Raw genomic sequence first — 26,825 nt, 5'->3', positions numbered from 1 at the left:
CGGTGCAGCCAAGATCGACTGGTCCGCCGCCATTTTCACTCGCTGCGATTCCGTTACTCAAATATTTCTCGACGCTAGTGCTCAGCAAACATACCCCGACACACACACTACATACTAATGATATGCTAATTATTACGACGGACACATATTAATTTGACGCTCACATAGAGGCAATCAGTCCTCCAAGTCCACCGACTGCATGGTAACGGTCTGGGTCTTCGAATAAAGGAAACCCACATAACGGAGCGCAATATCCGTACCTAGTTAAATGAATGATTAGCTCGTACCTACATAGGTAGATGTATTGCCAAGTAAGATAAATATTTTCTACTTAGTGAGTTAGATATACCTAAATAAAGTAATATACGTTACAAAAACCCGTAAGCAACGTGTTGTATCAGCACGTCGGTACGACGTACCTACCAATATAATCCCGTACAAAAAGATGTCTCGGTTGTGGTTGGCGATATTTTCGGTAGGTAGGCTATAAACAATAACCATATGTGTTCGTACACATACAAATATGTCAATTAGTATAAAGCCCAATAAAATCGACGACACTAAGTACATTTCGGGTAAGTATTAATTTAGGGTAGTAAGTGCAATCTTACAGCATAGTCACCAATCTCGGTATTTGCAAGATTTAAGGGGTCTCGCAAATCTTAGAATAATTTTTAGTGTTCCAATTAAACTGGGTAAAGTATTGTTCTAGGGACGAAAGGATACATATATAACATAGTCTAACATGATTGATAAGCGGCACGGGACTTTTAATTCCGTCAGTATTGACACATTAGTGCAGCGCAGCGTACTGTCCATGGAATCCCTAACATCTTGCGCCAACAACACAGCTGACATGCGTCAATCAATTCTACTCCGAGTACTTGCTTTTTAGGGTCAATTAAAGTTAGTGCATGGGGAAAAGTCTACCTAATTTTGTTGGATCTCCAAGATCACCAGCTCCCCAAGAGCGGTGTCACCAGGTCACGTGCTACACTTTTTGTACCATTTTAGAATTCACAACTGCATGTCCGTATCCTAAAATATAAGACGTGAAATATACTTATGTAGGTACCTACGCAGCTATGTACACAGTAATGAATTACTATATAACCTATACTTACTTATTTCACATCCACCCAAACCTACGTATACATAGATGATTTAAAAAATATGTCTGATCCTCAATAGGTACTTACCTATAAGTAATTCGAAGTATACATACAACAATGTTAAGGGGCTAGTGAGTAGGTAGCTCTAGGTACGCCAAGAAGCTGGCAAGCAGCTGAGGGAACGGCCTGTGAATATTTGCACCGCGCGCGGCGACTGGTCCCACGACATTCCCGCCGGCCCACCGCACGACCCGCTCCATTATCAACCGACTCTCATAACAACCCAATACTGACTTACCGTTTAACCGAGATGGTTTGTGAGGCGCTTGCGTGGTGCAGGGGAGGGTTGCGGCTACTTAAGAGCCCACGTTCTGCTGACCGTTTGAAGTTGAGTGGCGTGCGAAATTTTGCGTCCAATTTTTGGTTTCGGTACGTGCAACACGTCGCGAAGAAAAAGTATTGCTTTTGTGGAGCCTACAGGCATCTAGAAAATCCAGTAAGTGCGAGTGCATTTAACTCGCACACCGAGGGTTCCGTGCAAACTTTTAACTATCTCATGTAACTATAATAAACACAAAAATCTTTTTGACCAGAAGTATATTAAGCATAATTATGTACAGCGCCATCTATCGGCAAATCATGTGAACCGAATTTGTTATAATAAACGCTGTCAAAGGTGGCAAAATTGCAAATTCCATTCGTAAAAGGTTTTTTATTAAAAAATTCAAGATATAGAGGCGTGATTCTATTTTTCCTGTAATATGCTGGTAATATTTATAATATGAATGTTAAAGTTATAGAAAAACTTCACGATTTTTCATTGGTAAAGTTCGGAAATAATGGCGGGGGGGGGGGGTAAGGGGGGAGGGAGGGGGAAGAATTCTCTAGTCTAGATACATATTTAGCGATGTGAAAGACAGACGGACGGACGGATAGCTCAATATATTTTTTTCTATTTCAACGGCGGTTGAAATCGCGGCGTTCTGGCGTTCTTTGTCTCGGCGGCAAACAACTCTAGAACGATAGCGTTCTCTCTGATCACTGCGGTCTTAACGCCTGCTGTGTTTGTGTGTTTGTTATAATTGGAGCTACCTACATTGAAAAGAAAGCAGAAATCGGAACGCGGAACGCAGAACTCCAGACCGCTTTCTGTGTGCGCGGGCTCTAAGAGCCTCAAAGGCGTGTCCAGACGAGTAAATTTTTCGCCAATCTGATTAAATTGTCCGATCGAATCAGGCCGTGCGGACGCAAACGCCAATTTGGCTCGCCGATTTCGTCCGCCGATTAGGACCGATATTACCGATAAAATGGAGGTGCAAACGCAATAATAGCAATTTGTGACGCTAGAGTATTTTCGTTTGGGGACATTTTTGTAATTTAGAAGGCTCAAATTAATATTCCCATAAATCTAAAATTGGTGATTAAATTAAAGATTGACGCCAATTTCATTTCTGATCAAATCGGTCGGTTTGATCAACCCGTCTTGACTCCACTTAAGGCGACGGCTCGGTTACGGTCATCATCCGTCCGGGTTTCGGCCGGACACATCCGGGCTTGGAGTTTTGCATACCGTCTGGCCTTTTCCCAACCTTTCATTGTAGTCATTGATATTGAGAAACGTATTTTAACATAAATCAGTCTCAATTTTGAAAAAAAAAAACCATATAATTTTTATTTTAATGTTTAACAATCTTAATTTATTCCATGAAAATATAACGTACTTTGTATTTAGCTACATATACAGCGATTTAATTTTTTGTTGCATTATCTTCCTTAGGTAGACGACGTACCTAATGTATTTTTTGGTAAACACAAGGTAGGTAGGTACGTCTAGGCAATGCAGTCTCGATCATGCGAGATCTCGGAACTCAGAGATCTCGTTGGCAGGAAATCTCGATTTTTGGGATTTTCGTCGAGATCTCAGTACTTATACATATTTTTTGAGATCTCAAAAGGAGATTGAAAGATTAACGCGTGTGAATTACTTTCTTTAGAGTTTTAGAGTAATCAACCAACAGTGCTACTGCTCACTGGTGGTTGTGCCAACCTTTGCCAAGCATATTGTTCATAATTATTGACAAAAGTTTACATTTGTGTATAAATTTTGCGCTTGTGTAAGTACCTATGCGTTATATTTTAGTTAAATTATTGTAATTTTGATAGATATTTTGTAAGACTAAAAAAAATTAATTGTCAACGTGTTTTTGGGTCACCTGTATGTTTCTGCAAAAATCTTTGAAAGTACTTTAGCAAACCAACAATTTAACGGTAGGTATAAAATAATGCTCGATATGACTCAACGCAAGATTTCACAACTTTTTACATTGGAAGAGATTTGGTAGTTGGTCAACTTTTACATGTATGTAATGTTTTATGCGATGTTGTCGGCGAGAGATATGAGCGCGCGATTCACGCGGAGTGAAGCGCCTGGGCCTTGCGTTACTCATAAAGCTTTTACGGGGCGCATCGCTGCAACCGAATCAGTATATGTCTGGTCTCCACTTGCGCGTATTTGTTATGAATCTCGGGGTCAACATGTACTAGGAATGAACTAGCTTTCGAGACCATATGTTCAGTGAATGCACTGGCTGCAAGCGTGGGAACAGGCTGCAGCGAGCCGCATGCGAGCCCGAGGCGATCCAGACAACTCGCGTGTAAAAAGCAGTTCCTTCATTTACACTGTCATGACTTTTAAAAGGCTCGCTAAAATAACGTTCGTTCCGTATCTTTGGGGTTCTTTCGTGTAAGGTTCACAAATATTCATAATTACATCAGATTTTCACAAGTAAATCGTCAATTAGGTACTTATGGGTGACCATATTAATTGGCATTAGTAATATTTTTATACCGCCGTAGCAAGAAATAATGAAAAAAATAACATTAAATTGAAATATAAGTGGGTTCTCATATAAAATGTTGTGTGTTTTTATAACAACCATAAAATACAAATTAAAGAATCCCTGTATGAAACACATGGCTTTGTCGGCGTAAGATGGCATGGAACCCTTGAAGCATATTTGATTCCCATGCACTGTCGCGGTCACCTGTGACGAGTGGGCAAAATGTCATAAATAGTTAACTACCCAAGTAACAAAAGGTTCTATAACTAAGGCATTTTATCACCAATCAGTGATATAATAGGCCTATAATGGTAACCATTGTGACTGCTTGTAGGTACTATAAAGGTTTTTAACAGAGTGTTTTGGCTCTATAAGATTAAAGAGCATTTAAGCTCTATAATTTAGCTCTTAGAACGCTTATAGGATCATACAAAAGAATCTTTAAAGTGCTGCACAATAATAGATATGCAAAAAGCGATTATGGTACTATTTAATACTATAGACGACTTTACTGACGCTTTTATGTAGGTACCTATTTTACACTAATAATGCGTCAAAATAACTTTTATAGTACTAGTATTGTAGCAGTATCGTAAACACTATTAGAGGATCAATCTGCACTATAAAAGGACTTTGCACGACCATTACGTAACGGTTTAGCTTTTTAAAAGCTCTCTCAACATCGCTATAAGGCTAAGTTCTGTAAAAGTCATGAAGGTTTTTCTATAGTGCTATACCGGGTGTGGCCTGTAATATGAGCAAAAAATTAAACTGTAGGCTGTACTCCTCATACTGACCAACATTTGTTTAGCGACTATTAAAAATAACTTGTGGTTTGACTTTTAATACACTTTAAAGTTTATTCTAAGACGCAATGTATTGCGAATTTTGTTATGTTTAAGGCGTGACAAGCAACGTCAATCACAATGATATGGCGTGGCGATGGCGTCCATTGAAGATAATATTTATTTTGTATAAAAAATAGGGAGTCTAAATATTTTATAATTTTTAAAAGTTGTTGAACAAAAGTGTCACCGTTTGAGGAGTACAATCTATGTTTTAATTATTTGCTCGTGTTACAGGCCACACCCGGTATAGTACCATAAAAGTTACCTGGTACGTAGCTAAATAACTTAACCCTAATCCGTTAAAATATGGCTGCTGTTTTCTGCCATGATAGCACATTAGCAGCACGGCTGGAGCCTATGTGTACTATAGCAGCCACAGTTGGGACAAGTCCTTATTTTAATAATTTAAATTTAACTAGTAGTTCGCCCCGAACTGAGAACTCGCGGTTAACCAAAAATTATATAGCGATTGACTTTGTTGCACCTACTTAGGTACTCGTATAGTGCGACATAAAATAATAGAAAATAAATCAGGGCGCCACTTTCTACGTAACTGTCACATTTTGACGTAAAATGCTTACACATGGCAACAATTTAGTATGGATATTTTTGAGTTCCATTTTATTTAATTTCTACTATTTTATGTCGCTCTATAGGCGGCAATGGATCAAAGATCGCGTGGATTTATTGCAAGGTCTGTGGAGCCCTAATTAACTGATTAATTTAAGCAAAGCGTAATATGTATAATATAGTTGGCCAAGCAGATCTTGTCAGTAGAAAAAATGTAGGCGCGAAGGGATATGGTCTCACAGAAAATTTGAGTTTCGCGCCTTTTTCTACTGACAAGATTTGCTTTTTTGCATCAATTTTGAAGCGCCATTTACAAGTTTAGCGTTAAGTAATATAGATGGCGCTATTTTTTCGAATAAAGGGCTTCGTATACGGCAGTCCCTCCCCTGGATTTAAGTCACCACCATAGAGATTAAAATAAACTGTATCTGTGCTAAGCCGAAATATTTCCTGTCAAATGTCAAATACATATATTATGTTTATTCTATTTTATTTTTATCTTGCTAATTATTTCAAAATGGTAAATTTAAAAACGATATTATAAAGTGTAAGTCGAGCACTTTCATTTGATACTAAACTCGACCATGTTTCTTGCAAAAAAATGACCAGAATAGCAAAACCTCTCACAAACAGCTTTTTGGCCTTTTAAGCTCTTCTAGCTCAATAACCTCTTGATCAGGCCTGCTCATAATTTAATGACTAAAATATAATGCCCTCGACTACACGTGTACCCAATTTCATTTAAATTAGGACAAATTTACTTAAGTTATTGAGTATCAAACTATCTTCTGACAGTTCAGCTTAAAAACATAGAAATGCCGGGACGTGCCGCTAGCCAGCCGCGTGTTCAAAGTCGAATGTAAGAACTTCGCTTCGCTTCGCTCGCTCGTTCGATTAAAACATGAAAATTATGAGAGCGCATTGTCAAATTTGAAATCAGCATAATGATTTTATCGATACAATTATTTTCGCATGTATAATGTACCGGCATAGTAACGGTCCACGAATGTTTTTTAGTGCGTCCTTTTTATTACCTAAATACAAATGTCACTTTAAGAAACAATCGCGAATGAACTTACCGATATAAGTGCGATAAAAAAGATCACTGGAATCGTTTACGGTGCAAAATAGCACTATAAACATGTTTAGGTTACTTTTATAATTCCAAATTGCGACATAAACGTTGCAGACAGCACTATTTTAGTACTAAAGAGCGTTTCTCGTCACTTTTACATTTCAACCATAGAGTTGATTTATCACCGTGAGAGGCTTTATGTAATGTTTATAGAATAAATCAGTGATAAAATTAGGGCCTATTCGGGGTTTTGTAAACGATTACAACACCATTATAGTGCAAATCATGAACACTAATTAGCACGCTCCAAAACGTTCTCAGGACTTTTATAGTAGCAAATTTTGTTACTTGGGTAGTTTTCGACATCAGTAACAAAAATTTCTGTATTTATAACAGAAATGTTTTTACCTACCAGTAAGTACCTATCTGAGTACTAGCTGTAGTTGCATACTACTACTACCTAGTAGGTAGGTACACAACTACACACACAGCACAGTTCACTCGATAGAAAATCAAATTAAAATATATAGTACAAATCGGTTCAAGTTCAAAATAAAAATAGGTACCTACTTATGAAATGAAATGAAACTTGATATTTTATTTAATAAAATTATTTTTATTTTTCATTTAAGTCAGAAATATTCAATATATTATTATAGCATAGTTTAAATTTTCGAACTGCTAAGCTATAAATAGTTCGGACTAGACAGAGTTAGACAAAGTTACTTAGAATCTTAAGTACTTATAGGTCTTCTTAAGATTTTTATTTAGGTTTAAAATACCTGACTAAGCTTATAAAACTATATTTTAAAACTTTGGTTAAATTAAGATTTCTTTTTACTAAGAACTTCTTTTTATAGCGTCGGCAGTATTCTTTTGGACGTCTCGTAAATTTCATTACATACTGAAAACTGTTCATTAAATAAGCAGAATAATATATACAACAATGACAGTACTAAATTACAAAGTAGTAATGCTCTGAACTTGTGTAAACAAGCAGGAATGTAGGTAAATATATTATTTTATTTATATTGCGGTCAATGATGGGGACCGCGTCGATCCGATGCGCCGACGCGCCGGTGGCTCGGTAAAAACAGGACATACTCGTAATGTTTTATTAAAAAGTTCTGAGCTTGAAAATATCACCCGGCCATTGCCTTGAAGGCTACAGATGCATCATTTTGGCATAAAATAACGGAGAGACCCGCTGTAATTCAACACTGAAGGTAATCGTTTTGTATGAGCCGCTCGATGCCTTTGCTTATGTATTTTCAGTGGCTCGACTCACTGGTTCTTGTGATAATTTGAGTTGTTTATTCTGCTAGAGCAGAAACCAAATGGAAACACACAAACAAACCTGATAGATTAGTTTTCGCCATATTCAATAAGATGGAGAGTCGCAATTAAACATATTTAAACATAAACATAATTTATTTAAAAACACGTAATTCGTAAACACGCAACACGTAATTAGTAGAAATAATAACTCTACAGATTAAAAATAAGAACTTTGTACACTTTCAACAGTGCAATGAAAATAGAAGGAGCTGATGGTACTTATGTATACATATTATTATCAAATAACAGATCATTTCAAGTTTTCATTTGACAAGTAAGTACTTAACCTCTTACATTCCACCTATCCGGTTTCTTTGTCCAATGTGTATTGCGTCGCACATTTTGCTTATGAGAGAGTGAGACGCAATGACATTGGACAAAGAAATTGGAATACCACGCTTAGGTAAATACTACTTGACATGATCTTGGAAAATTTCGGAGGTAGCAAGACTCAAAACAAAAAATGTGCATACATAATTCGATTGGTAAATAATAATTAAAATCCTGGGAAAAGTTAGTCATACACACAAGAAAAGAAAAATTGGGATATTTATTTACAGTTAATTTAAAGGACTAATAAATATTTGATTTCAGCTGGCAGCAACAAAACGACAGATAAACAGTTTGGTAAGTACTTTAGCTCTTGCCGAAAAAAAAGTAATGTATGTGACAGTACTTTGGAAAAAACATTGTTCTCCAATTTATAAAAGACGACTGGACCTATTTGAAATATTGTTATTCTTTTTGGAAGGGTATAGGTACTTTACAGTTGGTACCATTGTTATCAGAACAAGATCTAACGACGCTTTAAATATTATAGGGACAGGGCTATAGTAATTGGGGTATTTTGTAATACTTAATAAGTAATTATTAAATACCTAACTCGTGCATTTTCTCGCCGTACCACTTATTCGGTGAAGTGGAACTTCTGATGAAGGCCATAAAATGGTAGCATAGTGCGGAGCTACTTATTCGGTGAAGTGGAACTTCTGATGAAGGCCATAAAATGGTAGCATAGTGCGGAGCTACTTATTCGGTGAAGTGGAACTTCTGATGAAGGCCATAAAATGGTAGCATAGTGCGAAGCTACTTATTCGGTGAAGTGGAACTTCTGATGAAGGCCATAAAATGGTAGCATAGTGCGAAGCTACTTTATTGTTTAATATTATTATTTAGTCGAGTAGTTATAGCTTTTACAGTAGATATAGTGCTACTCTGTACCGCCCTAGGGCGGGATTAAGGACAATACGTGCCTATGTTTAAACATTTAAAGGGCCTTACTGTAAAACGTTGTACAATACACGTGCGAAAAGGTAATTCGCAACTCGTGTCGATTTAAAGCACTCCCTTCGGTCGTGTTTCAATTTATCGCCACTCGTTGCCAAATTTTCTACTTTTCGCACTTGTATCTTAATGTACTATTTTTTTTCACATCACGTAATCAGAAAATTGATTTTTCTTCCCTGCTAGGAGGGATCAAAGTGGCACTTTTCTGTTCAACGACATTTCATTGCCAGTATAAAATATTAATATAATTAACTATGTATTAACATCGTATGTACAGTCTGGCAAAAAAGAGTAGAAATTAAAAAGTGGCAACACTAAGATTTTTTTTATTTCCTCATAGTTGATGTGAAAAGCAGTATGTGTCACACGGTATCAAAATTATTTCGTCATGGGCGTTAACACTTGAATCCCTCATTACGCTCAGGATTCTACTTTAGAAATCTTAATTCAACCATAGGACGAGTAGAAAAATCATTTTCGTACCCAAAATTCCGAGGTGTGCATATGACGACCACGACCACTCTGACAAGAGTACTTGTGACACAGAATAAATAATAGTACTAGGTACAGAAGACTCACTGAACTCACTCTCTAACAAAACGCGTCTGTTACGATCAGCAGAGATATGGCCGCTAGGTGGCGACATCGCCACGCGCGGCTTATGGCTAGCCACCAAAATTGGTGTGGAACGGATGTACTTTTAGCTACCTGTAGCAAAGCGACGAAATCGCGGAGTGAGACACGCCTGCTTGTGACGGTAAAGAAGAAGAGATGTATTCAGAACTCTCTATAGTGATGTAGTATGTTATATGTAGGTATCTATGTTTCCCCTTTCCAAGACTGTCTACGGTCAATTTGCTCAGATGCCGTCAAACCATACATCACCAATCACCATCGAATGGCGGCTCCTTGTGTTCGGAAGTAGGCTAGGTCTACCGTCTCGCCGACACGTAAAGCTTACCGTTACCGTATGCCGGTGAATCACAAATAGCACACCGAAGCATCATTCATTACATTATACACATACACATTACCACGGTAATTAAAATACCTACTCACATTTAAGTGAATATCAATTACTTTTCTTAGCGTTAGGTATAAAATAAGTTCAAAAACTAAAACCCGACTACTGCAAATCGCGCTCTAAAAAGTATGAAAGAAGATAGAATTATTTTCATGTAGTAAATTATATTACGTTGTATTTTTTTATTAAAAAAAAAATATAACATTTTTAATATTTCCTGTTTGACAATTCCAGAAAAGAATTCTATCTTCTTTCATACTTTTTAGAGCGCGATTTGCAGTAGTCGGGTTTTAGTTTCTGAACTTATTTTTTATTTAATTAATTTTGGGGTCATGACTTCGTTACTATTTGAAGTCACTTTATATTACTTTTTCGAGGGCATCCTCAGTACAGAAATGCACGCAGAGCGCCGCATATATCGGGCTGCGCCATCCTTTGGCATGGAGGCGCTTTCGGCCCCCGGCTTTGGAACGTGTACAGTGCGCCTCGTACGTCGGGCTACGCCCGCCTCTTTTAGTATGAGGGCGCCGGAGGCGCCCGGCTTTGGAACGCGTACAGCGTGTCTTGTACGTAGGGCTATTTTAGTATGAGGGTGCCGAAGGCGCCCGCTTTGGAACGCCTACAGCGAGCTTCGTACGTCGGGCTACGCCCGACTCTTTTAGTAAGAGGGGCCGAAGGCACCCGGCTTTGGAACACGTACAACGAGCTTCGTACGTCGGGCTACGCTCGACTCTTTTAGTATGAGGGCGCCGAAGGCGCCCGGCTTTGGAACGCGTACAGCGTGCCTCGTACGTCGAGCTACGCCCGACTCTTTTAGTATGAGGGCGCCGAAGGCGCCCGGCTTTGGAACAAGTACAGCGTGTCTCGTACGTCGGGCTACGCCCGACTCTTTTGGTATGGGTCGGCGCCCGGCTTTAGAACGCGTACAGCGTACCTCGTCCGTCGGGCTTCGCCCGACTCTTTTAGTATGAGAGCGCCGGAGGCGCCCGGCTTTGGAACACGTACAGCGTGCCTCGTACGTCGGGCTACGCCCGACTCTTTTAAGGCTGGCGTCCACTAGACTCGCCGAGACGAATCGAATCGAATCGCAATAATTCGCCTCTTATTTTTACACAAGAATCGGCGCGCCGCGGCTTTTCTTCAATGGACGCAGTTGCATAGAAAATATAGGAGGCGAATTATTGCGATTCGATTCGATTCGCCTCGGCGAGTCTAGTGGACGCCAGCTTCTAGTATGAGGGCGCCTTTGGCGCCCGGCTTTGGAACGCCTACAGCGTGCCTCGTACGTCTCTTGTACGGCTGTTTCATACATTTTGGCTGATCTGGACTTCTATACCTATTCACGTTATAAAATATTGCAGGTCATTAAAAAAACACCATGTAACTATATAGCGGCCAAACAAATTACTTTTGCAAATCCCTTCTTGTATCGCCGTAGTAGGGCAATACGCGGATAGAAACCAGAGCGCTTGTAGATTCGTAGTTCGAATTACCTACCCGATAAATTAATGTTTTATCGGGTGCATGCAAGCAAAGCCGGGTGCAAAAGCTAACAATATGTATATATTTGAAATGTGCTAATTGAGCTTTTTCAAATGATATACAACACGTAATCATTACTTATTTTTATTTTTTTGGTTCGTGACTTTACTAGAGGGCGCCGTGTTCATTTTTTTGTGACGTCATGTAGCCTATAACCAGCGGACGATTAAGACGATTCGAATGACATATCGTTTGTCAAATTATAATGTGTACTTTAGAAGTTATGAGTGAACAAATGAACATACATACATACATACCCACATACATACCGGTCAAAATCATAACCCTCCTTTTTTGTTGCCGTAGTCGGGTAAAAAAGTACTCATAAGGTAGGTATCTGTAGGTATCTACGGGAAGTATCTGCTGCATTCATGAGTGTTGAATATTTTGAATGGAATATGGCATAAGTAGTTTAACCAATAGTCGACATTAAAATGTCAACATTTCTATGTTTTTTTTGACGTCCTAATCTTAGATTTTAGACGTCCATTTTTTATACCGGGTTTGTAATGAATGTTTGATTGATTTTGTATAGATCTACAAAATAATTATATTTCGCAAGTAGTAAATTAAAAATGAAATGTATTATTTGCTATAATCCGTCAAGTGGACGGAAACTGACACTGAACGGTAATCACGCAATTACCCTATATAGCCGGTCAAACAACTTTGTCAGTAGAAGCAGGCGCGAAATCCGTCTGTCACAGCCCATTTTCTCCAAAAGTACTGGACCAATTAAGTTGAAATTTGGTACACATATGTAAATTCGTGACCCAAAGACGGACATCTTACGGAACCAAATGAATTTTAAACATAGACGCCACTTTTGGGGGTTAATGGGAAAATTAAAAAATAATGTTTTTTAAACTATATCGTGTTACATATTAAATGAAAGAGCTCATTTTGAGAATCTCAAATATATATTTTATTGTAATTTTCGAATAAATAGTTTAGAAGTTATTTAAGAAAATAGCCAAAAATTACCATTCCCCCCCCCCTTTATCTCCGAAACTACTGGGTCTAAAATTTTGACAAAAATATACAAAATAGTTCTTTGCCTATAGATGACAGGAAAACCTAATAAGACATATGCAGTCAAGCGTGAATCAGAATAATTACTTAGTTTTTAATCCGACCCCTACGGGTATTTTAAAGGCAATTCAATCGCGTTTCTCATATAAAAAAATTGTTAAAAATTGGGTAATGTACGGAACCATTGGAACGCGAGCACTTGGCCGTTTTTAGGGTTCCGTACCTCAAAAGGAAAAAACGGAAGCCTTATAGGATCACTCGTGCGTCTGTCTGTCTGTCCGTCTGTCACAGCCCATGTTCTCCAAAAGTACTGGGCCAATTAAGTTGAAATTTGGTAAGTACACATATGTAAATTCGTGACCCAAAGACGGACATCTTACGGAAACAAATGAATTTTAAACATGGAGGCCACTTTTTGGGGGTAAATGAGAAAATTAATAAATAATGTTTTTTAAACTATATCGTGTTACATATCAAATGAAAGAGCTTATTTTGAGAATCTCAAATATATATTTTTTGTAATTTTAAAATACAATAAATGACCATTCCCCTCCCCCCTTTATCTCCGAAACTACGGGGTGAACTGGGTCTAAAATTTTGAAAATAATATACAAAATAGTTCTTTACCTATAGATGACAGGAAAACCTATTAAAAATATGCAGTCAAGCGTGAGTCGGACTAATTACTTAATAGTTTTTGATCCTACCCCTACGGGTTTTTTAAAGGCGTTACACGTGTTTCACATATAAAAATACATTGTTAAAAATTGGGTAATGTACGGAACCCTTGGAACGCGAGTCCGACTCGCACTTGGCAGTTTTTTTAAATTGCCGTTCTTTTCTACTGACGGAAATGGCTTGACAGACTATACCTTACATATAAGTTCCAGTAAAATGGCAGTGACATACGGACGGACGGATACTACGGACAGACGGACATGACGAAACTACCGCCCGACGAAGGGTTCCGTTTTTGCCATTTTGGCTACGGATCTCTAAAAATACTCTCATCGTACCAAAGGTGCTAAGAGCATTCCTTCGCTGTATGGCAATTCAGATAATACGCTACGAGAGAAACCTGCATTTAGGACCATATACTTACATATTACGTTTTTGTCCTTTTGGCTACGGAACTCTAAAACATTATTAAATTACGCTGCTGGATAACTGGTTAGGATAGGTCAGGTTAGATTGAATAGTTACAGATGGAAAAATCCTGATTGACTCGGGAAAACATGCTTACGGCGTCATATAGGACTTATTTTCCTAGTTGTATTTAGTGTTGTATGTGAACTTAGATGCACACAAGGGACCTTCTTGCTTCGTATGTATACATTCAATAATTTTTCGGCATTGCTAAGAAGTGGCGTTTGCTTTTGTCCGTCTATTTTTAACCGACTTCAATTTCATAGAAGGAGGAGGTTCTGTATTCGGTTGAGGCTATTTTTTTTTTTTTTTTCTATGTACGTTCACCGATTACTCCGACATCCGTAGTCCGATTTGAGTAATTCTTTTTTTGTTTGAAAGGAGCTACCTCCGAGTTGGTCCCATTTTAATTTGGTTCTGTTCTGATGATGGGATCCATGAGGAATTGAGGGAACTCCTCAATTTTTAAAGGCACATGCATAGTGTTTTGGGCGTTTTCTTAAGCAACTCGAGCATTTTCTCCCGAAAACCACCAATTTGATGAAGTAGACCTGATGATGATGATTATTTTGATGATAATGATGATGATTTCTTTAAATGTAAGTATGTTCAGCGATTACTCCGGCACCTGTGATCCGATTTGAGTAATTCTTTTTTTGTTTGGAAGAAGTTACCTCCAAGGTGTTTCCGTATTATTTTTGGTTCTGGTCTGATGATGGAATCCATGAGGAATTGAGGGAACTCCTCAATTTTTAAAGGCACGTGTTAAGTGATTTCGGGGTTTTCTAAAGTAACTCAAGCATTTGCTTCCGAAAACCACCAATTTGATGTACTGCAACTGTAGCCTTACCACGAGTTTGACATTGACACATTCGCTAACAAGTCGTTATTCCCTAACAAGATGCATCTAAATGTAACTTTTTATGCATCTCGCTCACACTAAGGTTAGTACGAGCGAGATGCATAGGAAACAAGTTACAAACATGCTAGCGAATATATCAATGTCAAACTCGTGGTAAGCTGGTAAGGCTACTGATCGGGGATTAGGGTTAGGAGTTAAGGGGTCAGGGATTAAGGGGTCGGGGAATGGTGGTTGAAGGGTTGCTGGTTCAGGATCGAGGGGTTCCTGGATCAGGGGTTGATGTGCTGTGAGGTTGAGTGATCGGGGGGCTGAGGGATTGGGTCAGTGGCGGGGCGGGCGGATGGATTTAGTTGACAGGAATTATAATTTCCTAGACGGACTCGAGAAAATTTCTGGTTCAGGGTCGAGGGGTTCCTGGATCAGGGGTTGATGCGCTGTGAGGTTGAGTGATCGGGGCGTTGAGGGATTGGGTCAGTGGCGGGGCGGAGGATGGATTTAGTGTAGTAGTGACAGGAATTATAATTTCCCAGACGGACTCGAGAAAATTCCTGATTACATATTTATTAAAGAAATAGGTACACGAATTTAGTGTTAAACATGATCTTGTTTTTCATTCATGCGTCGCGCTCTTAACAATGCGTTAAAACTAAAAATGGAAAAATAAAAACTTTTTACAAAAAAAAGCAAACCGACTTCAAAAAGGATGAAATAAAATATTATCCTTTTTGAAGTCTATGCGTTACCAACTGATATGTTTGAAGTCGGTGCCAAGCCAAGTAGTAACAATACCAGTCAAAAATAATCAGCTTTATGGCTATAAATCCCATTAGAACTGTACTAATAACTATTACAAATGTGTAAGTAATTCTGTCTGCCTCTTTGTCGCCTTTTCATGGCTAAACAACTGAACCGCTTTAGGTGAAACTTGGCAAGAAGGTAAATTTCTTGAATTGTTTTATATTTTGAAATGTCCCTCTGGATAAGGGACGGGAAATTACTCAGTCCCAATCTCACACTTGCGTGCTATAGACTGTTCGAGCATTAGTAAGAAATGCTCTTTAAAAAATACGACGAAAAAAAAATGCATTGGATTTCCACTAATGTGCCGACAAACATGGTACAGACTGGGCCAAGAAGGTTTGATCGTGTGTTCTGAGGTGTGTTCTTAGATACAATCGACGTCAAAGATATGTTTACACTTTTGCACCTTACACCTTTGTTATAAGGCGAAAAGTGTAAACATATTTTTAACGTCGACTGTACCTACAGAAAGTATGTTCGTTGTCGTCGTGTAAGGCAATCCAACGTAGGTACATCCTTATCGAATCGCACCAAAATTATGGTATGCTTCAAAATTTGGCTTGGCACCGACTTCAAACATATCAGTTGGTAACGCATAGACTTCAAAAAGGATAATATTTTATTTCATCCTTTTTGAAGTCGGTTTGCTTTTTATTGTAAAAAGTTTTTATTAGTTGTTTAAGTCAGCGCTGAACGCCACTGCCGCCACAGGTCCGGGGCTCTTGGTGTCACATAAAATGCAACGATGTACTAGGATAATATGGTCGCGAGGCGGTTGACCTTGCTTGGTGTTTACGTCGCGCGCGGTCGCGGGCACGTCACGGCCGCGCGTTGCACCGAGCCGGGACACAAACAACCTACATACCCATACGTAAACGCATCGGCTTATAGTTGGACTGGGACGGCTCGAGTATGCAGGACGCCCGCTCCAGCCCGGCCGTGTCCGGTTAAGGCGCGTCGCGATCCCATCAGCCGACATCGATGCCATTGAACTGCGGCCTATAGCCATTGTGAGTCGTTGTCGACTTATTCGGTTGCAGGCACGTCCATGCATGTTTTAGTGTCTAATTTAAGGTCCTAAAATATATCCAAATACCTAGGTGAGTAAAGTTTATACCCGACCATCATTTTTGTTCTAATAGTTACCTAGTTAGTAGGTACCTGCAGTACGGACGGATGGTGGAGGCGATGGAGCACATGGGCAAAATTTCTTAATCTTTTTTTCTTTCTATAGTCAGCTCAGCTCATGCAGCATCAACCAATGCTGTCGAAATCAGTCATATACAAATAGAAATACGACCTCGGTCCCGACGCCGGATATAAAAGAAGCCATAATTATGTTTTTAATAAAGTAAGAAAAGGTAGGTAGAGCTAGACCAAGAAAAGTCTGCAGCGATTTTGATAGCCCACGCAGTGCAAGTGTTATTTATACATCATAATTTCATAGAAGTTTGACGTTTAAAATGACACTTGCACTGCGTGGGATATCAAAATCGCTGCAGACTTTTCTCGTTCTGACTCTATGTAAACTAGGTAACCTTAATGATATGCCAGTTAAACTGATTATTATTTTTCACCACACCAGCTCGGAAAGGCTTACTTTGCACTTCAAAAACTGATAGCAAAGTTGCATTTTATTCACATGTGAGGCGAAGTAATCAAATGCAAATTTTAAGTTGTTTTCTTATGTTGGCTGGTAGAATTGACTTTTAAATGATGATTTTGGATGATAAATATTTAATAACATTCATTTGGATTTGATTTGGTTTGATTTTGTTTGACATTTTACATTTAAGTAATATTTGCTTCGGGATGGTGTGGTGAAAAATTTTGTGTTTCACTCGGGGGCAAATTTTGTTTAACCCTTGTGCTTTGAAACCCTCCAACGCTCAAGATTCTATTTTTCGAACCACTCGCTACGCTGGTGGTTCAATTTTGGAATCTTTCGCTTGCTCGTGTATCAATATTAGCACGAGCGGTTAAACAACAACTTTGCCCCCTTGTAAAATAAATAACTATACCTCAGCAGCTCGAACAAGGGTACTTTGCTTCTTAAAAACAGTGAGCAAAATACGATTTTGCTCACTGAGTGAGACAAAATGTCATTCAAGTGACCTTTATAGTCAAATGTCATTTCAACATGCGGGGTCTAATACAAGTTCGAAATACTTGGGTTCTATTATCTCTGTTCCTTTCAGACTGTTAGCAAAAAGAAACAGACAAAAAAAGTTACAACGACATTCAACGGTATATTGACGGTTTATAATAGACCCCCGAAAACTTCAGACCGCATCGTTCCAAACTACGTACGAGTATGAATTCTTAATAATCAATTAATAAAAATAAAGTTTAAGATTTGATAAAAACTGATAAAATACTATATTTTAGGTATTTTATTGTACAATTAAAATAATGAACTCAAAAAATACACAGATTATCACGTAAAATTAATTATTTTACTTTTAAGAATTTCTACCATAGTTGACAAATAGTACGTATCCGCAATTCGGACCGTATCTTACAAAGTTTTTTTTTTTCTACAAAAAAAAGTTGTCAAATGAAGTGTAAGTTGATGTTCGTTATTTCCATATTATTTTACTGAAATTTATTATTACGTTTGGTTTTTGTGTTCGATTGCGGTAATTAAACTTAATTGTATATCTTAAGAAAACATGAGTGCAGGTATTAAGTGATGAAAAAGGATTACATTTTTCAAGTTGTTTAATAGGTACCTGTTCTCACTGCTTAGGGTGAAAAATTTTGTGTACTACACGAGATCAAAGTTATTTACATCTCGTGCGCTTTATTATAGAATCTTTCGCTTGCACGGGACTCAAAATAAGCACTCGAAGAAATATCAAACTTTGATCTCTTGTTGTACAAATAACTATTGAACTTGATCCGATATTGTACCTATTACCTAAAAAACTTCAAATAAAATCGTAGGATTTTAATACGTTCTAAAAATTTTATTAAGTTGAGAGCACTTTACGGTAGGTAGGTAGACTAAAATAGTACATTGTGCAACGAGGGATGGGAGTAAGTGAAATATTAGAAACGAGGGTCAAACTCGAGTCTTTAATTCACGACAACTGGAGTGAATTAAAGACTAGAGTTTGCAATATTCTTACCCCCGGAGTAAACAATGTTTTTCATCACACTTGCGAAGAAAAAACGAAAGTTTAACGAAATTAGCCTACGTGGCATTCCAAAGTTTCATCCGCCATATTGTAATTTTTTGACAGTTTAGGCATCGAAGGCATAGACCTATCTATGATTGAAAATTGTGTTACAATATTATAGTAGATTGTGTCACAAGGGAGCAAAATGATATATTTACGGCGAAGGCGTACACTGAATCCTAAACGAAGCGAAGGATTCTATAATAGAAGCCCGAAAGTAGCGAGGGATCCTAAAGTACTTATAATCCTGAGCGTAGTGAAGGATTCAAGTGTGTTACGCGTACTCCCAAGTTGGAAATAATTTTGCTATCACGTGACACATACTGCTTTTCACATCACCTATGAGGTAATTATGATGTCTAAAAATATTATTTAAGCTAAAATAATAATGTGCAAAAAAATATAAGCTTGTGTCCTAGAACAGGAAAGTGTTACTTTGATCCCTCCTAACAGGGAAGAAAAGTGCCACTTTGACTCGTAGCAGGGAGAAATAGACTTCTCTTTTTCGAATTGGTGATGTGAAAAAGTATTTGTAGTAAAAAGTATACTTTGAACTTAGAAATAATAGACTAAGAAAAATACAACACAATTTTATTTGACTTTGTAGTAAAAACTTATTCAAAATGAACCTTATATTTTTTTCTACCGTTTAGGGTTCCGTACCCAAAGGGTAAAAACGGGACCCTATTACTAAGACTCCGCTGTCCGTCTGTCTGTCACCAGGCTGTATCTCATGAACCGTAAAAGCTAGACAGTTGAAATTTTCACAAATGATGTATTTCTGTTGCCACTATAACAACAAATACTGAAAGCAGAATAAAATAAATATTTAAATGGGGCTATAAGTAGTTTTCAGACTGGTAAGGGCGTGTCCATTAATTGCTTCAGAGGGGACGGGAGTCAAGCTGAATCTCACTAAATCATACGTGGGGGTGAGGGGGGATTTTGGCAAGTACCTACCAGGTCATTTCTATATTATTATCTATGAATCTATACTATACCTAAAATACCTAAACGTGTTGGTGTGATTATTTTATTCATTAAACTATTGAATATTTAGGTATGACCATGAGTCATAAGTAGTGATCGTTATCAACGTGCAGTTTTCGTAGCAAAAGGTATGGTTGGCAAAAAAAACAAATCCCACCAAAACATTTCATGTAAAGTGTTGCCAAGACTAGGCGCATAAAGCTTTTACACTAAAAATTTATCAGATCCCGTAGTAGGTACCAAGACTTTTACTCTGTCAGTCCTAACTTTATAAGCTCTAACAGTATAAAGCCAACATCTTTGTCAAACAGTACGGCTTGGCCGTTTCTTTGCTGTCATATAGACAATCCCGTAATGACACTTTCAGAATTTGAAAGATTTTTGTTACTACTTTGTACAACAAGTCCACTGAGGGAGTGTTTATGTGACTGCAACGAAACGGCCAAGCCGTACTGTTTGACAAAGATGTTGGCTTTATACTGTTAGAGCTTATAAAGTTAGGACTGACGGAGTAAAAGTCTTGGTACCTACTACGGGATCTGATAACTTTTTAGTGTAAAAGCTTTATGCGCCTAGTCTTGGCAACACTTTACATGAAATGTTTTGGTGGGATTTCATTCATTTTTGTAAGAGTTGATATACCAGCTAGAAATATGCTAAAAATGACATATTCGTTTATAGAAACTACGATAATACAAGGTCATATAAGCAGGCATAATTTTAAAACATTATAACACTTAGGTTTTTATAAAAGTTACGTAGGTACCTATTTCTAGCGCCATCTATGTAGGGCTTATATAAATTATAAGTCAGGAATTTTATGTATTATTATAAATTGCAAGTTTTTAGAAATTTTAAAGCATTATAAACATAATAGGGATTTTGCTCAAACAGAGAACAATAGTTCAAGTGTCTTAATTGCGAAGGCCGAAGGCCGAGCTCCGCGTAGGGCCGAAGGTCCGAAGCGTCCGGCAGGTTAGTGCTCAAACAGAGAACAATAGTACAAGTGTCTGAAGGCTTGTAGCGTCTGGGAGGTTAATACTCAAACACAGAACTATAGTATAAGTGTCTAAATGCGAAGGCCCGAAGCGTCTAGAAGGTTAGTCCTAAAACACGGAACATAAGACATAAGTTTCTTCGGCGCCCTCATACTAAAATGATTACTTGGGACTTCGCATATTTTCCAAGCTAGGGGTTATATAGCGTGGGCAGGCCACACCTTGCATCATCACGATTGAGGAGTTGGAGGTCATTATTAAATGCAAGTGCCTCTGTCCAATACTTTAAATCCTACTTTGAAATCAGAACTTTATTAATCTTGGTGGTTAAGGCAGGCAGTAACCCTGCAGCATCAGAACTGAAGAGTTGGGAGGACAATATGAAACGTAAATGCCTCTACCTAAAACATAGAGCACTACTTTAAAATTGACACATTCTCCAACCGGTCGGTTATGGTAGACAGTAACCTTGCATCATCACGATTGAGGAGTTGCAGGTCATTATTAAATGCAAGTGCCCCTGCCCAATACTTAAAATCCTACTCAAGAATCAGAACTGTATCAATCCTGGTGATTAAGGTAGGCAGTAACCGTGCAGCATCAGAACTGAAGAGTTGGAGGTCAGTAATAAGTAATAAGTCACTAAGGATTTGTTTCATTGCAACAATAATATAGTTACACTAGCAAGTCTGTAATACTCTCGGTTAAGGTAAGCAGTGTTTCTGCAGCATCAGGATTTGAAGACCAAAGGTTGAAAATATCATAAAAAGTCATTGTCACGGGGACTTGATACGCATACCAAATTTCAACTAAATCGGTTCAGCGGTTATTGATTCCCCATACAAAATTCCACCCCCCTTTTCACCCCCTTAGGGGCTAAAAATTTCAAGTTTTTGAATTTTTTTGTTGTTTGTGTACTAAGACTATCTTACATACCAAATTTTAGCTTCCTAGGACTTCAGGAAGTACCCTTGGTTTTGATGATCAACAGTGAGTCAGTGACGAAATCGGGGTTTTTTAGACATGAATAAAATCTAAAGTATAAGAGCTATGCAATTGAATTTTTTTGTGCTTAATAATTTCACTATTGACATCATATCCCGAGAATTTTGTTTATCTGATATAATCTAAACCCAAGTTATGAGGGTTCAAAAAAACGACGAAGCGCTTCAAGAAAAGGTAAGTAGTGCCCTTGCGCTTCGCTTTGCTCGTCTTGGCGGGGGCACTACCGTGCCCCCAGATACATTTGAATATTCACTTTTGTTCTTAACTATAAAATAAATACTTCTCTTAGGATTACACCTCTAGATATCGCCGCTATACTTACTCAACCTCGTATCTGCAACACTCATTTGATGACAAAAACACCCCTATTCCGAATGAAAGAAAAGCGACATTTCCATCAAATGATTGTTGCAGATATGAGGTTGAGTAAGTATAGCGACGATATAACTCTTTACGGTACAAAACCTTTTCCGCCCTAATATATTTTTAAAACAATGTACCTACGTCAAATGACATTAAATCAATTAAATGTCATAAAAATACAACCTTATAGTAGTGTGCAATATTTTAGAGACTTAAATTAACCTTCCTGTGACTTCTGTTAACGTAGAAAGGTCATTTAGCTATTTAAAATGGATTTTTTCCAATCGACATGAACGACTGACAGCCAAATATGTTGAGCAAATTTTAGTCGTTTATTCAGTATAATTTGGATAAGTACGTAAGTGATTATAAATATGTATATAAATCTCATAATTTGTGAAATATATAATGTTTTAAATACTTGCGTATTTGTTTTTGTGTCAACCATTCTTTGCTACCAATGCAGCACGTTGATAACAATCACTAGTCATAACTAATAAAAAACCGGCCAAGAGCATGTCGGACCATGCTCAGTGTAGGGTTCCGTAGCTTCCCTTCCGTCACAATGGGCTAAACTGGAGCTACCTAACTATTAGTGTAGAGATTGTTAAGAAAGGGATGAAATGATGCTTTGGTGCCTTTCACCCGAGTTAAAACTTTTCATATATGTAGAATAAGAGGAAAGCAGAAAGACAAGGCTAATTTGCATAATCAGTAGGTAAGATAAAGATAAGATAAAAGATAAAAAATAGTTTATTCAAGTAGGCATATTACAATGCGCTTATGAACGTCAAATAAATCTATACCGGCTCCAACCGTACACCTCTGCCTCGAGAAGATTTAAATCCTCCCTCAATTGGAGGAGGGTATCCCAATACGGGACCGGCAACAAACTCGGCGGGACACATCTTTTCAAAACATTATTACATCTTATAATTAACATGCATTACGAGTAAATAAGAAAAATACAATTTAAATTACTATAGAATTCATGCAATTATACTCAGTAAGTATATAACTTTATATAAATATGATAAAAAAACATATATGTACATGAAATCATACAAATACGTAGCTCTTTCAGAAAACATATCAAATTCTTACAAAAGTAAAAGAAAATAAAGTCAATAAAAGAAATGAGAATACATATTATATGAATCTGACTGATTGTCATGAGATGCCTTCATAAAATTTGATGTGCTTTCTTATCTGAGCTGAGTCACCTATAACTCTACACATAATACAATGCTTTTAATTGCTACTTATTTTTATTACATGTGATGTACTTAATTAAAGTAATAGAGGCATGGCCTTAGAAATTACTTTCAATTGGAGACTTTGCAAGGATTATTATGACCAGACATAATACCTAATCCATAGTAGCGAAAAACATTAAATTGCAATATCTATTAAAAAAAACACATATTTTAGGAAATTGTAGCGATTTTAAAATGATTTGTTAATTAAAGTATCAAAAACAGCAGGATTGCCTCTTATTATTAATTTTTTACTTTTTCTTTCTAAAATTGCCGATAGACAACGACATTATTCAAATACTCATTAAGCCAATGAAACTGTTTTAGAGATATTAAATATAAAAATAACAATTACCTAAATGAGTAAAATAAGCAATTTTTATCTTCCATTTTACTTTATTTACACGAATAATGCCAAATAACTTAAAAAAAAACCATTTAATGTCGTAATAAGAATAACGTTTAACTGTGGCTTTTTTTACTACGAAAGGCAAGACTTTTTGCAATAATCTAAAAACGGCTAAAGTGACCATGTTCGCTATAGTTTTCATTTAATGTCTTTCTTAAGCTCTAATTCTACGATTTTATTCATATTATTTGGATCCATGGTTCAAAAGTTAGAGGGGGGGGGGGACTAAATATTTTTAGTTTTTACTTACAATTATTTCCACAAATATCCACTTTCCAAAAAATCTGTGTAACGATACCCCACACTCTTATATAGGGATGAAGCGATTAAAAATTCCACTCCCACTTTACGTGTAGGGGAGATACTTACCACTTATATCTTCTTCTTCGTCGGTATCACTCTTGACAGAGTGGTCGTGGTCATCACTTCAGGTGTTGGTGGCAAGCTTCACAACACGTCGCCACTCTTCTCTGATAGCCGCCTTCCTCGTGCATTCATACCACTTATATACTCTCAAAAATTTTTTAGGGCATCTCCCTAATTTTTAGATTTTATTTTACCACTTTGTTGGATTTGTTGATTTGTATATCCATGCCAAATTGCAGCTTTCTAGCACTAGAGTTAGACCAAGAAAAGTCTGCAGTGATCACGGAGCAAAGCCTCAGATAGTCGGACAGACAGAAGGACATGGCGAAACTTTAAGGGTTCCTAGTTGACTATGCAACCCTAAATAACATTCTAGCAGGAGGCTTCAAGAAAAAGTTTTGCAAAAATATGTGATGATGAGGAACCCTGCGCAAGTCCGACTCACAGTTTACCTGTTTGAAAACGTTATGTACATAAATGTCTTTCACCTGATTGGGTGGATTGTCATTCATCATTTAAGTGATTTCGAACAATACCTACTTAATTTAAACTTGTTTGAAATGTCAATACTGCCTAAGTAGCGTCGTCACAAACTTTGCAGTACTTAAACAAGAGGCAGGAAAGTCATTAGCACCACAACAAGCTACGCAGAAAACGGTCCCTCAAACGTAGGTAGGGCGCATGTTCTGTTTGCGCCCTGCATCCTTAACTCCATATACGAGGAGCCGAGGAATCGAGCACACTGTAGGCGCAAGACGGAGAGCGAGCACGCGCAGCACGGAGCGCCGGCGGGTGCGACAGAAACGACGATACCGTCGCGGAATGCAGCGCATTTCATTTTCGTAACGGACTGCGGGTCGAAAAGCGCGCCCAAGTCGAGAGGGCATGTTGGTCATGTAGTAAGGTCGCGCGGGGGGAGGGGATATTGGCTGTAGTACGACGGCCGCGCTTCTCGTAAAGGAAGCGACCCTGGCGCGGTCATTGCTCGCATCGGCCGCATTCTTCTCCTCTCCCCGCCCCTCGCCCCGCCAACGCGACTGCGCATCAATGAACTGCGCGCGAGCAACTGCCACGTCCAATCGCGCCGTCTCCTTTCAGCACCAGAGGATTCGCTTTATCCCCTTCGCCTTCCTGCTGTGGAACCCTGTTATCTGCAAGAATAATTGTAGATGTATCTATGAATAGGCAACTAAAACATTTCAAGTCATTATCGACTATTACAAATTAACTTTATCATGTTCCTAAAAAGTAGGTTACTTACATATTTGTTTGCACTGGAATGTGGTAAGTAGGTATATAATATTAAGTGGTGCCACTCGCACTTGGACCGTGCTTATCCTTTAGGTAGTTTTAGTTTTTGGGGTTCGATACCCAAAGGGTAAAAACGACCCTATTACTAAGACTCCACTGTCCGTTCGTCTGTCTGACCATCACCAGGCTGTATCTCATGAACCGTGATAGAACAGATGATGTATTTCTGTTGCCGCTATAACAACAAATAAAAACAGTATAAAATAAATATTTAAGTGGGGCTCCCATACAACTAACGTATGTGCGTAATGGTACGGAACCCTTCGTGCGCGAGTCCGACTCGCACATGGCCGGTTTTTTTGACTACATTTTGTACCTTGCTAATGCAAAATTTTGTTTTACACAAGTTTATTAGTTTGAAGGACCAAATATTAACTATTGATAAAACTGATTCGTTTGAAATAAAAACAAGAATGACAATTAAGTACTTTAGTAAAATAACAAAGAATTTAAAAGAAAAATAATACATTTCAAAAATAAATAACGGTATTAAAAGTAAAAATAGTTTTAAAAAGGTGCGTCGACGCCTATAGATAACACTGATTAGCGATTAGAGCCGGACAACGATCAGTTTTCATGCCAAGTATATACTATATACGTTAAATATGGAGCATAATAAGAGGGATATATATCATGCATTCTTACTGCCAAGTTTGTGCAAAGTTAGCGTGGTCAGTGTCTAGTGGGACTTCATAACGACAATCACCAAATACATAAAAATCTAGTTCCTTGAATAGGAGGAGATAGATAGATATCATAGATACCACGGAGATAGATAGGTACGGAAAGCCAAGACTGCCTTGGCTACAGTGGCGTAGCTCTTAGGCGTGGGCGAAGTGGGTCGTCGCCCACGGTCTCGCGCCCCAAGTGGGGCCTCGCGCGAGGCCCCTTCGGGCACAGTGAAAGAAAAGGTCCTCGCAGATGCGACTTCGCCCACGGCTAGATTAGTTCACGCTACGCCACTGAGCCAAGGTTTGATAATATGTTCCCGTTGACACCCTTTAGGTACGGTGTACTAAAAAGCGTCCATAAATAATAGTTAGCTTTGCATACCGAATTGGTAGACAACTTGATATGCAAGATTGCATGTTGTTATTTGGGGCGTCACTGATTTAACATTCAAACACACTTAAAACATGATACTTCAGCCCATATATTTATAAGTTCCACTCTTCCACAGCCGGGCACAGGCCTCCACTCAAGCACGAGAGGGATTGGACTATAGTTTCCCACGCTGGCCCAAAGCGGGTTGGAGACTTTCACATACACCTTTGAATTTCTACGCGCATGTACCTATGCAGGTTTCATCACGGTGTTTTCCTTCACCGAAAAGCAACTGGTAAATATGATATTTCGTACAAAAGTTCCGAATAACACTTTGGTATGAATGAATCGGGGCTCGAACCTGTGACCTCCGGATTGAAAGTCGTAAGTTTTTTACCGCTAGGGTACCAGCGCTCCCTAAAAA

General features: G+C 38.2%; 1 long non-coding RNA gene across 1 annotated transcript in view; it reads right to left on the bottom strand.

Moving 5' to 3' along the window:
* LOC134804953 (uncharacterized) overlaps window positions 1-17,753 on the bottom strand; it is a 56,027-nt gene extending 38,274 nt beyond the window's left edge. The window contains exon 1 of the long non-coding RNA XR_010146212.1: window positions 17,711-17,753. This is a non-coding gene — a long non-coding RNA (uncharacterized LOC134804953). The remainder of the gene's footprint in view (window positions 1-17,710) is intronic.
* Between the last annotated feature and the right edge of the window lie 9,072 nt (window positions 17,754-26,825).

This window comes from Cydia splendana, chromosome Z, assembly GCF_910591565.1.
Source record: "Cydia splendana chromosome Z, ilCydSple1.2, whole genome shotgun sequence".
Taxonomy (NCBI): domain Eukaryota; kingdom Metazoa; phylum Arthropoda; class Insecta; order Lepidoptera; family Tortricidae; genus Cydia; species Cydia splendana.
This window is presented reverse-complemented; position numbering and strand designations above follow the sequence as displayed.